The following is a 14,834-nucleotide window of genomic DNA, read 5'->3' on the forward strand; positions in this document are numbered from 1 at the left end:
TGATATACTTTATGATGATGTCAAAAAAGGGGAGAAATGAATGATTTGTGTTTATAATAATTTTTTATAATGTTGTTATGAATAGTAAAATATATGCCCAAATGATTTGTGTTTATAATATTTTTTATAATGTTGTTATGAATGCTAAGATACAATGCCTTTTGTATGATTATATGAATCAAATGAAGAAAGCATGTATTGAAAAGAGAAAGGGGGAGAAATGATAAAACTTGATTGTATATGAATGTGTTAAATACAATCATTTTTGACATATTGAAATATGTAATATGCTTTTGATTAATATAGTGAAAGATAATATCTTTATGATCAAATGAATGATTAATGATTGATATGTGTTTAATGAATATCAAATTGAATCAAATGAAATAAATGATTAAAAATCATATATGCTCATTTGAAAACAAAAAATGTGATAAGGAGCAAATCAAATGTACATTTCTTGATGAATTGTGAGTATACTTCATTTGATAAAATCTACATTTGAAACTTAAGAATCATTTGCGCAAATTCTTCAAATGTATGAGTACAAATGATGATGTATGAAAATCTAATTATGAAAAATGTGAACTCACCCTATGCAATATAAAAATAAAGTGTGCATTAAAAATAATTTTTGTATCAATCACTTGATGAAATATATGTTGATAAAATTGAATCAATTGAATCAATACATATTGAATTGAAATGAATATAAAATTTTTTGAAAAAAAAAAGAACTTCTTTCACAATCAAATGCATGCTAAAAAGATTGAATCTAATTCAATGATTATGATCAAACTTAAAGCAAACATGTATATGAAAAAATACGAATTTCTCTTCACATCAAGTGCTTATAACTGAGTTTATCTATGCTTACAAGTGCATATTTTTTTTATTCTTAAAGTCATAATAAAGAGTTTTGTCATCATCAAAAGGGGAAGATTGTTGAGCTCCGAAATATGATTTTGATGAATGCAAAACTATCCATGGAGTAATGTTTAAATCTCAAGTATGTAAGCATTTTAGACTCATCTTTGTACCTTGAGAGACTGAATTTAATTGAAGAAATTTCTTCCAAGAAGTGCCAAAAGGATTGCCAAAAACAATGAGAAAGTTTCATAGAAATTCAAGAATTAAAATGAAAAACAGTTGACTCCTAAGAAGCTAGTGTCAACATCTGAAGAATTTCAAATTGTTCTTCAAGTTCAAGTAAAGAAGAAAAGTGAGTGTCAACTCCTGAGGAAAGTACAAAAGAGTAGACTCCTAAAAAGGCAATGTTGACTCATGGAAAAACTGAATGCAGCTTAAATCTTTGAGACACAAAGTGTCGACTCTTGAATGTAAAAGTCTTGAAGTTGTTCTCACCAAGACACATAGGTGTCGACACTCGAGATTCAGGTGTCGACTCTTGCGGTAGCTGAAAGTTTTCAACGGACTTCTAGCCATTGCCAACGGTCATATTTTAAAATCTAACGGCTCTCCAACGTCTATTTTCAAAGAAGAACTATAAGAAGAAGGTGAAAAACAACTTAGATGATTGATGAACAAGAGCATACAAAAAGATTTATTAAGAAAAGCTTCAAAGACAATAGCATTCAAACGTTCAAGACTTTCAAGGATCTCCAACAAGTAACTTTATTTGTTTTACTCATTCTTGTTGAACTATTTGTGTTATTCTTGCTTTGGGTCATTGGATTTCACTCTTAGGAATTGCTTTCAACAAAACTTATATAGAAAAGAGTGAATATTTTTATTGTTAACTTATTTGTAAAAGCTCTAAGGTTGAGTTTTCGTGAACCAAGGAGGTTCACATTGTGAGTTTCACAAGGGCTGTGAAACAAGTGGTTGCTAGCATCGTGAAGCTAGTGGTTTAGTTACTAGTACTGTGAAGTAAGTTTTATTGGTTGTTGGCACCGTGAAACTAGTGGTTTGTTACTAGCACCGTTAAGGTAGTGGATTCGACGGGAAGCCAAGAGGACATAGGCCGGGTTGGGTCAAACCTCTATAAATTTTTGTGTATTATTCATTGCTTTTTCTTTCTTCTCTAACATTGTGGTTGTGCATCACAAAAAGTTTTAAACACCAAATTCAACCCCCTCTTAGGTGTTTTGCCATTTAGAGACTCAACATAAGCCAAATGACTTATCCCCACAATCGATGCAGTGGATGGCAAAGGAGATGTATCATTCCCACAGTGGGTGACATTCCCTTTTGCCATCCCTAATAGTTGGTGGCAATACAAGATGTCGTCCTATTGAACGACATTATGAGATGTCGTCCATTGTACGAACAACAAAAAGGTTTCACCATTCCAATGACAGACGACAAATCACCTTTGCCATTTCAGCGAAGCCAGTTCTTGTTCCTTACTTTGCACCTTCTTTTTTTAAAACCTGAAAACACTTTCCAAAATATGTCAGCATTTGGATATCATAAAAATTTTGGTGTCTACACATAATGCATTGGTTCATGTTGTATGTATGCAATTGGTTTATGTATCATGTATGCATAGGTGCATATATTAAATAAGGTGACATGCATATTTGAATTGATATGCATGAGTTTCTGTATCATGTGAGACTGCTATCATACTAGAATTGTTATGCTTTGGTTCATGCATCGTATATGCATTGATTTTGTATCATGTAATATTTCAAGTATGATTGATTTGATGTTGCAAGCATATCTGAATTGTTACATATGCTTTAATGTTTTCTAAATTATATGGTTGGTTGATTTATGTTTTATCCTTTACTGTTGGATAATGTGAGAATGTGAACGGAGAACTGTAAGTTCTCACACGTATTTATGTTTTTTCGATGGTGAGGCTTAGGCTTAACTGAGTAGTGTGATGGTGGAACTGATTTGTTGGGAGTGGCAAGATTTATGAATTGGTAGTTGAATTCTAAATGTTTGGGATGGATTTGGATTTAAATTTGTGAACTTAAAGTTAAAGTTTAATCATAGTTTGAATCATTTTATTTTAAATTATGGTTTGAAATAGTTGGTTAGTGTGTTGTCAAGTAAATTTGTGATGGACCTTAGATCTGTGGGATGTTTTCTGCATTCAAAAATAAAAATTTGTATTTTATTTTTGTTTTGACAAAGGGATCTTGTCTTGGGAGTCTCATTTTCGAACTGAGTTCTAGTAGGCTATTAAATGCTAGCGTTTGCACACAAGCTGACTCCCTAGAGCTTAGTCCGGTTGAAGCATGACCATAGATTAGTCTTGGAGTCAATTCACTTTCTTTAATTTTTTTTTTTTTGAATTTTTGGGAGGTGAATTTAGGGTCGTTACAACAACAGTTCATGAACATAATCAGGGTCATATTTAAACATCAATGGATTTCATTAAAAGTTATGCAAGGCTATTCAAAATATTCAACAATTACCAACTAGGCTTGGGTGAAGGGTTTTAAGTAGAAAATGAAAGAAAATTTGAAGGTAGGTAGGGAAATTGGCGAAGATGATAGTGAAACTAAGCGACCAGCTAGGTTAGAGTGATGAATATAAAGGGTTCTCTCTATCTCTTAGTGGATCCTAGGATTTAGAGTCTCTCTAACACAATTTAGATTCAATCCTATAGTAGGGTAGAGTAAGCCATAAGATCTCCAAATGGAGCACTGTAAAAGTATTTTTAATCTAAAGATATTAAATGAATACAAATGCTCTTATTTATGGATTCATGCTTCTCCTCTTAGAAGACATATGATTTGATATTATGAGATATGAGTTCTCATGAGATTCAAAAAGTGAATCTCATTGGAACATTACCCCAAAAGCAACCAAACATAAGATTTTTTGGCATAAAACCCCATATGCAAGGTTCATAAAAAGTGAGTTGACATGTAACCCTAAAAGTGAGATTTAGAAAGTAAATCTCATTTGTGTGAGATTAACTTGAGGTCTCATAAGATACGAGATTTTGAAAGTGAATCTCTTTTGAACAATATTTTCACTTTTCAAAAACACAACCAAAGGTACCCTTGACATTCATGATAAATTTGTTCAAACTTTCCTTAGAAGCTACCAAGAGTATAAAGACCAAGTTGCTCCCCAAAGTACATGAAACGGGTCTTGGACCTAAGTACAAGCAATATCAAATCCCATGAACCCGATACAAGGGAGCCAATCCCAAATCAAGGTATGGTAACAATTGTGAAATGCATGATCTATTCTTAGATCGTGTACAATCTTTTTTTTTCTCGAGTTCACAAGTCTAAGCAACCAACATGCTATACGCACCATGAAAGTCTCTTGCACCGGGGTGGGGTTGCTTATGTATTCCTTGTTGTAGCAACGACTACCTTTCCCTTCCCTTAAACTACAATCCCAATCAAAGCTTAACGGATGATATGATAAGACCATAGAGATAGAGGATAGGGTCAACATAATCACCACTGCTTGGAACTACATCAGCACTAAAATAAACAAAAAAACCAGCCATTTCCCCATCAGTGGCTAGCAGGAAATTGTTAAGTGAAACAAAAAAACAAATATTTTTCAGTCGGCCACTGGCTAAGAAATGGTCAGGTTGTTGTCTCTCTGAACGGGAGGGTACCATATAGGCTACTTTCTGGCCGATGGCTGGCCAGATAATAGCTGGAAAAATGAAAAAAGCCAAAAAAATGTGAGAAAATAAACAAAAAAAGAAACCATTTATTTTTCCGGCTAGCCACTGGCTGAGCTACTCCCTCTCACCATAGGTGGTACTAGCCCAGACATTTCCTGGCTGGTGGCTGGTGAAAAACAGGCTGGAGTTATAAAAAAAATAAAGAAAGAACAAAAAAAAATCACAGACTGAAAAATGGCTGTGCTGGTGTTGCCTTGTTTTGTGGCATCAGCCGAACATTTTTTAAGCGGTGGTAGGCCGAGAAATGGTTAGATAACTATTAAAAAGAGAAAAAGAAACTTGAGATTTTTAGCTTTTTTTTTGTCAATAATCGGCTAGAAAATGGTCAGCTACTACCGCCTTCGCCGGTCCGTACTAGGCCGGTCACTGGCTGGCCTAATTTGAGGTAAGAAGGGTGCAAACTGCAAAGGGAATGAGGGTGTCGTGGGGTTGGTGGAGAAGGCCAACCCGAAAAACCGGGCTTCACATGTTTGAAAAAACAAGTGACCCTGGTTTTTCAAAACATGGTTTAAACCAAGTTTTGTCCAACCTGGTTTTCATGAAAACTGGGTTTCGTATCATCCAAACATGCATCAAACTTGGTTTTCATGTGAACCAAGTTTACACTCAAAATCGGGTGTCATCCAAATAAGGCCTAAGAAATCACACGTTGAAAATAAAGCATGTTTTGAAGAGCTGGGGGACAATAAGCTCCAAGTTGTAACAAAGTTTGGGCTTGGGTTTTTTGTAATTGATGTTGAATCATAAGTTAAGTGGATTAAGTTGTAAGATCCGGATCCATAATACTAGAGTACCATCAATAAGAGTCTTTTCCTTTATAATTAGATAATCTTAAGTGTCGATAAAAATTCACACCCTGGAAGCAAAGTGAAGTAATTTCTCCTACTTTCCATTCATCTCTCTTATCCCACTTTTTGTTTTTCCATGCATGTAGATGGGAAAACCTTAGGGAGTCACTGTTTCTGTTTATGCAAAGGGGATAACGCCTGTTGGAGGAATCGAGCCCTGACTACTCGTCTGGCAGTCGAGACCTATTCCAACTAAGCTAACCTCTCGGGTCTCTTATCCCACTTTTGTTGCGATCAAGGATCATAGCACCACGTAACCCATCAACATGTTCAAAGAAAACGTTACTCAATAATACATGGATATACTTATTCTTTTATAAAATTGGATAGTACATTGCTTCCTATATTCTTAACATGTGCATGTATCTTCTTATGCCTATACAATTATAATAAGGGATGATCTGTTTTTTTATTTCCCCTATATAAAATGAAGCAAGCCGTAAGGTTGCTGCCTTTAAAAGAATAAAGCTTGAGGCTCAATATTTAAGTTTTCATTAATGCAAGCTTAATAAAAACAAAATATAGTTCAGAAGGCATCACTATCGTACGAGACAAAATGCCACAAGTTCAAAACTCATGGGAAGCATCCTTTAGGTCGTAGCTTTTGGTGGGCAGAAGAGACGTCAAGGGTTGTAGCAATTGAACGCTAGCACAAGTTCGAAACCTAAGGGTGACATCCTTTGCCGCAAGGTTGAAGTTGGGTCTACTCTCTGGTGGGTAGGAAGACCTTAAGGGAGGGTGTTGCGTGTTCTCCCCCGAAGACGAAGGGTTTGCTATAGTGCGTGTTTGGGGGTCCGAATGAGCACCACATATATAAGCACATGGGGCTCGTATCCCCGTGTGTGTCGGCATCACTTAGCATCATAGTCTAGTGCGGTTGCAAAGACTTAAGTATCCTTTCCCACTATTCTCACCATGAAACGACGGTTTGAGAAAAGGACAAAAATGTACTCCATCCAGAAAAGGGAGGATGATCTTAACTCTTCAAAAAGTCTGAACGTTTCATTTTCACCCTAAGCAGAAAACTCTTATGCTGACAGCAGATCACTCTTTAACGATGCACCATCTGCTGTAACAGGAGCTCCCTTTGACGACACACCCTTTACCATCATCTGTTGTCGTCGGAGCAGCCTTTGCTGTCGTCTCGAGTCCAGGTTCTCGCCTTAGTTTTTAGCTTGTGTTATAATACATTGTCGCCTTCTCGTTCTTGCCTTGTGTTACAAAACATTCCCGGGTTCTTTCCTACCTCATGGAGATAACTATAAATTGATCGACTGGTTCAATCATTGGCAGGCGTCGTAGGGGCATTTGTCAGCCATCTCTTTTTACAATCTTCTTTTTTTTTTTTTTTAGGCAGTATGGAAAAAGGCAATGACGCACAAACATTTCAACAAGTGCCATTAAGGCGTCATGAGTGCCTTTCATGTCATCATGCTATTGTTGAAGAATGTATGTCATCGTGAGTGCTATTAAGGCATTATTTTGTTATTGCAGGTGGATCTTGTCTTTTCAACAGTTTAAAAATTAAGGTTATTTATAAGACATTGAGATCTGTTGACAAGAATGCTTGTTTACAGAGGCAAGGAAGTGAATCTACCCCAGCCGGTATCGTCCATTCACTCAGTATATGCAATGTATCGCAAATTGCAGTTATAGTAACATACTACCGATTTGTAAGATATTGTTTTGTTTGTTAATATCGATTTATAAGCTATTATGATAAATTTCTGTATCGATTTGTAATATATTTTGTGATATGTATATCGATTTATAAGATATTATGTGTTTTGTAGTGTCGATTTGTAAGCTATTATGCTGAATTGTCGTATCGATTTGTAATATATTATGTGATATGTATATCAATTTGTAAGATATTATGTGTTTTCTAGTATCAATTTGTAAGATATTTATTGAAAGAATTTTAAAACATGTGTGTGCAAAAATACATTTTTGCGCGTTTGTGGTGGCAATTTTCATATTCAAATCAATGCTCATTTAGCGATTTTTATTAAAATTGCTTCACAGCATCATAGATATAATTAAATCGTTGTCACGTGAATCGCTATCATCAACATACATATACGAAAAATCATTTCTTTTATTGGTATGGTAAATAACAACTCGATGCATAGTTTAAGCAAATAACAAATCATTGTTGCTTTTATACTGTTATATGCATCTTGAATAAATCGTAGTAAACGTATGCACTGGCTAACACAAATTGATATCTTGCTTATGACAGTGGTGAGCTTATCATCTAGTTACAGTGAAGATGATCTATCTCAATCATTGGAAAGTTATGGAGAAGTGAACATCTATACTAATGACGCACCTGAAGAACTGAACATGTGCACTAATGATGCACATGATAAGAAGGGTGCAGGCATTTGATTCACTCTTGACTTGAATGTTCCAACAGAAGAAATGTAATTCGATAATGAGATAGACGATCATGACAATACACTTGATCAAGGTGCAAGCACCGGGAATGTACATGATAGTACACTTGACTCTGTTCCTGTAGAAGGAATGCAATTTAATAATGAGAAAGCTGCATATAAATTTTATAATGATTATGCCTTAAATCTTGGCTTCAGTGTTAGAATGCATTCTTGGTTAAAAAATGCACAATGTGTCATGGTGAGAAAGACATATGTTTGTTCTAAGGAAGGTTGAAAGAAGTCAAGTGAAAATCTAACAAGGAGTAAGTTAGATTCAAGATGTGGATGTCCAGCGAGAATGGTGTTAAGAAAACTTTCGAATGGGAAATATGTAGTTTATACTTTAATCAGTAATTATAACCATGATTTAGTAGCTTCATTTATGACTCCTATGTTAAGGTCATATCATAAAGTGACTGAAGCGCATGCTGCAATTGCTGAAATAGCTGATAGCGCCGACATTACACCAAGGAAGACATACAATTTATGTGCGCACATAGATGGTGGTTGCGAGAATGTGTCATTCACACCTATGGATCTAAGAAACCACTTTAGAAGGAAGAGAACAAATAACATGAAGAATGAAGAAATATGTTATTTGGTTGATTACTTAAAGAAGAAATCAAGCATTGACTCTGGTTTCTTTAGTGCAATGCAACTAGATGAAGATGGATATGCTGTGAATATGTTTTGGGCAAATTCAAAGTCAAGAGTAGATTATGAATGCTTCAATGATGTGCTTATTTTTTATACGACAGTGAAGATTAATACTGAATAGTGGCCATTTGCGTAATTTGTCAGATTGAACCATCACTCACAGAGTTGTATAATAGGTGACCCTTGTTTGTATGACCAGACCAAGGAAAGCTTTGAGTGGTTGTTAAGAGTATTTACACAGACAATGAATGTGAAGCAACCTGAAGTTGTACTTACAGATGGTGATCACGCAATTGTGGCTGCAGTGTCTCATGTATGGCCAGACGCACATCATCGCCTATGTTTGTGGCATATCTTTCAAAATGCAGCAAAGAACATAGGACACATATTTAATTAGAAGACAAGGTTTGATAAAAAGTTTACAAGGTATGTACTTGAGAGCGTAGATGAGGTCACCTTGATGTCTGATTGGGAGGAAATGATTCAGATGTATAACCTTGAAGACCGTGTATAGTTACAAAATTTATATATAGAAAAAGAGAAGTGGGCATTGGCATATGGAAGACAATACTTTTGTGCAGGTATGATAAGCACATAAAGAGTTGAATCTATATATGCCACACTGAAGAAAACATTGTATTCATGTTTAACAATGTTTCGCTTCATGGAACAATATGAATTATTTATAGACGGTCTTAGACGGAATGAGCTTGAACAAGATGTAAAATGCTTCAATACACGGCCTATAACTTTGGGTATGAAAATATTAATGTTACCTGTCGATCTGTATACACTAACTGTATTTGAATGGATTAAGAAGGAGGTTATATATGTCATAAATTGCAACATAGAAGGATGCGTACAAACTGAGAATATGCACAAATACCATATTGTATAAAAGGGCAAAGTGCATCCAAAAAGGCAAGAAACACATGTTACGTACAATGTTGATAACAGAACAATTGAATGTATGTGCAAAATGTATGAATTTAAAGGTATTTTATGTCGTCATGCATTAAAGGCACTTAATCAAGAGAAAATACAAGAAATACCTGAGTCATATTTAATGCGAAGATGGACGAGACAAGCAAATATTGAACTACTAGATACAGATAATGTCAGTCAATTTGGTGTTGATGAGAAGTGCCACATAGCTTCTTGTTACCAACAACTATATAGGTCACTTATGCATGTTGCAGATTTGGCATCAAAAAGTAAAGAAGCCTATGTATGCATGAGAAAAGTGTCAAGGGAGTTACTTGAAAACGTGCAATTAATTTACCATCAGTCTGTTGCAGCTCATGAAGACCAGTCCAAGAAAATGAGAGTGAACAACAGAGGTAAAAATCATACTTCCCTTGACCCGTATGAGAAGTTGCGTCGAAGTGTTAACATCATCTTCAACAAGTCAGGAGTCAATGTTGTAGATTATGATAGAAAAATTTACCTATCGAAGGATATCAAAAAGAAACTTGTCTCTGATCATAGTCGTCAAAGAACAAAGGGTGCACTAGAATTGGTTGTCAAGAAAATGTATAAGAAACAACCAACCTCTACCAAGCCCTTTGCATGAACAGGTATGCAATACATTATATTGCTTCTCATGTAAATTGCATTATGGACAGCTTATCAATATCTAACTTGTGTAATTAACAAAAAAAAAGCAATACCCTACAAACGTGCACTACAACGTTGTAACCTTCAATCCTTTTGACCAGTTTTTTCGGAATGATAGCTTCAGTTTTCTAAATCTTTTGGTATGTAATCAATGTTGGGAGGATGTTTGCATTTCTTGTGAAACTTAATGTAGTGTCTTAAATTATTTTGTTTCATGACATGCTCAGATCAATTCAAAAGTGAGATATGGAACACAGGAATCGCATGTGAATTATGTATCCTTCACATGTATAAATCATTGTAATATGTGTATCCTTCACATATATAAATTATTATCTCATCTAGCCTACATAGCTACAATTTTGATACCATAGGTAAATCGTCGTTGTTCAGTGCTTATATCATTAGTGAAAATCATTGTCTCATCTAGCCTTCATATATACAAATCGTTATACATATACTGTGGTTGAATCATTGCGCAAAAAGTTGTTCTCTAAATAAACTGTCTTAAAAGTAAAAAGTTATTACATTTACTACCTGTGCATGATCGTTGTTAAATCGCTATAGCTTAATTTTTACACCATTAGTAAATTGTCTCTACGATGATTTATTTAGTTTATAAATTGTTATACCATGTAGTGTCCTATCACCATTTATACAATGATGTCTATGTCAGCCACAACTGGATGAAAATCGCACTGTGCATGAGTACAAATCATGGTAAAAGTGCATGGACAAATCATTGTCTTATCTAGCCTTCACATATACACATCATTGTACATATATTGTATTTGAATCATTGTGTAAAAAGTTGTTTTATAAATAAACACTATTAAAAGTACCAAATAAATTTAATTATATATATATATATATATCATAACCAACCCAATCCAATCACTCCCCCACCTAAACCCATAAATACAAATCGACGTGAAATTCAACGATAAAAATTGAGGTAAATTCAATGATATATATCGATTTACAGTATATACAGAAATAATATTTTAGTAACTGCGACAACTATATGTCTTTGTTTGTCTCTGTGAAAACAACTTTTATTTATTTAAGAAGATCCAATTGAAATTTAGATAGAACCAAAACTTAGAACCTAAACCCCAAACCCTAAATCCTAAACCCCTAAACACCGAAACCTACAACACGCAAAAGCCAAAAACCTAAACCCTAAACCTAAACCCGTAAAAGCCAAAAACATAAACCCTAAACCTAAACCCATAAAAGCCAAAAACATAAACCCTAAGGTAGTACTTTCCTCTATGAAAAATAATTTGCGATCTGTTATAGAAAGAATTATATAATCATAGAATGTTACGTTACATAATAAATTATAATTTGTTGCAAGCCAATCGATGTCAAGCAAATCACGATAACATGTAGCCATCATATATACAAATTGTTTCAACTTTTAATCAATCATTGTGCAAATCGCTTACGCAGAATATAACGACCATAATCATGTTGTTTTGCCTCAATCATTGTGCAAATCACTTACATAAAAAAGGAAACTAACAGCTGAAATTGTCAAAATATGCTGTAAAAAAAACTTGCAATCGTTGTCATCATTATTTATGAAGTTACCTCGATTTGTATCATTGAAGTTACATCGATTAAAATTTAACTAAGTCTAAACATCATGTCGATTTGTTTATTGTTTTTCCTTTCCACCTTTTATGAATTAGTCATTGTGTAAATCGCTATAGGACATATCGTTCACATAGAGTTTGTAAAAGCAAATGGCTATAGGACATAGCGTTCACAATGACGAAATCGAACACGTCATTTATAAAGGAAATGTTAGTTCATCAGTTACTTACTGACGAAGCAAAGTGAAGTGACATCCTTCTGAACTTGTGTGACATGTCATTTATTTATGAATCAAAATTATGTAAATCGTGATAGCACATATTATTCACATAGACAACTCATAAAAGCAAATCACGATAGGATAAATATGGTTATACTATGAAACTTAAAGACTTATGGATGTAAGTCGGTTTATACTTTACTAAGTCTAAACATCATCTCGATTTGTTTATTATTTTTCTTTTCTGCCTTTTATGAATCAGTCATTGTGTAAATCGTGATAGTACGTATCGTTCACCTAGACAAAGCTCATAAAGGCAAATCACAATAGGATATTCAAACGGATTTGGTTCGATTATTTGATGTTTTTTTGTGGGATGGTTGTACAGATCGTGATTGAACACCTTCTATAAAAAATAAATTATGATCTCTTATAGAACTGGTTGAAAGGCAATCAGAATCAAGCAAATCGTGATAGTACGTAGTCTTTATACGTATAAATTGTTTCTACCTTTTATCAATTTTTATGCAAACCGCGACAGGATAACCATAAAAACCAATCATAATTTTCACTATACACAACGCTAATCGCTTATACAATTTTCATTTGTGAAGGGCGAACATAACAACGATTTGTTCACATAGACAAAGCTCGTAAAAGCCAATCATGATAGGATTATTCTATGAAACTTAAAGAGTATTGGTTATGAGTTGATTTATATTTATCAAGTTACCTAGATTTATAGTTCACCAATAAACATCACGTCGATTAATTTTTCTTTATCTTTTTTGCCTTTTATCAGTCATTGTGTAAATCGTGATAAGACAAATCCTTGTATATATATTGTATTTGAATCGTTATACAAGACAATGTCCTATAGCAATTTACAAAATGACGTCTATGTCAGAAACAATGATTTGCTTTTGCTATAAATAACAGTCCAACTTATTGACGTGTTTAGTAAAATTGAAATTTTATTTCAACTCAGAGAGATTTACATAATTTATATACACAGTCTTACAAAATTTGTATATACAGTCTAGAGTCTTTGTACATCATATTACTTCTGGGGGGGTTGCGTCATTTGTTGCCTTTAAGGTATTCTTGTCGGCTGAGTTTTTTTCTCTTCCGCAATTAGAAACTCTGTCAATTTTTCGCATAGTTCTGTGTAGAATCTAGGTATATCATCCTACAACAAAAAGGTAATATGACACCAATATATAAATTGAGTCCTAATAATAGAGGATAATAAAACATGTTTAAGTATAGAGCATACAACATCGAAATTAGGTTCTTGTCTATTGTATATTGCTTCAATATACTTCATTACAATACGCCACAATCGATGTCATTATTTTGTAAAAGAGCATCGTGTACTAAGCAAAACCTCAACTCGCCAATGTCGATACCCAAAACGTCTTTGATGAATCCCTCCTGTGGTTAATGCAGAAGCAAGTAAATTCTGAGCCACCGTATAAGATACGATACACTTATAGATGGAAACTTACCAAATGCATAATATCACGTTGAACACTAGTGTGAAAGTCCAATGAGTTGTAGCACCATAGTTGTTTTTTTCGTAAATCCGTCACGTATAAGTCCCAATGCTCAGAAGTTTGCGAGAGTGTAGGAATCAATATCTACAAATCAATACAATATCTTACAAATTGATAGTACAAATCGTGTTAGGACTGTTATGCCTAAACTTTTGATAAGCGGTTTCTTCACTTACCTTTTCACTTGACCAAAAGTCTCCGCAGTGATCATCGTTACCCCAACATGGTAGTCCATCTTGAAATCCAATAAAGTATGACATTCGGTGGATGAAACTCTGTTGAACGAAACAGTGATAATAGTAAGGTTAAAACATGAAGCAACAAGAGTAAATCAAAAAAGAAAATAAACATATAAGAGAACCGATATACCATGAAATAAGGGGTGACGACGCATCTACTATTGGTTGTTGTGTTGCTTTGAATATACATGATGAAATCAGATATAGTTTGTTTGCAACAAATATGCATGTGTTAACATGCATACCTAAGGCATACGTAAATATATAACTGATAGTGGTTTTATATGTATAAAATTATTGATAGTATTTTCGTCTGCAAATTCGTCTTGCAGCCGATTGATGTTATCTTGGAGCTCTTTGCTGAGTTTTCGGGTATCGCTTTTTGTGGATGTTCCACTGATATTAGTAGAATATTCAATAAACAAAATTGAAATTTCTTTCTACAGTACACAACACAAATCGAATATACGCCATAAAAGAGACAAATTTTGAAGAAACTCGTCATGAGGTTTAGACAAATATATGCCTGATTCGCCATCGCTGATCATGTAGCTATCATTGTCTCCTTCCTCACCATCGTTGGCTATATAGTTGTTGTTGTCTCCTTCCTTGTCATTGTTGGCCGTGTAGCTGTCATCATCTTCTTCCTTGACATCGATACCTCATTTGCGATGAAGCAGGTTATATGTTCGATTCATGAACATGTCATCTATAAAAAAATGTTGATTTGTCTGTTCCTTAATCATGAAGCAAAGCGAAGCGACACCCTCCTGAACTTATACGATGTGTCATTCATATATAAAGAAAACGTCGTTTCACATACCGCCCATTTTTAAAAACCACGCATAAATAAATTGCATTGAACATTAATTAAATTAAAAAACATCATTTCATTTGCCTTTTACAAAACTAGTCAACGTGATAGGACATATCAAGCAAATCATGATAGCACGTATCGTTACAGTGAAATTGATTTGCAACTAAGTCTCAGTTTGTAGTTTACTAAGTCTAAACATCGTGT

The sequence above is a fragment of the Nuphar pumila genome, chromosome 2 (genome assembly GCF_984573655.1).
Source record: "Nuphar pumila chromosome 2, dmNupPumi1.hap1.1, whole genome shotgun sequence".
Taxonomy (NCBI): domain Eukaryota; kingdom Viridiplantae; phylum Streptophyta; class Magnoliopsida; order Nymphaeales; family Nymphaeaceae; genus Nuphar; species Nuphar pumila.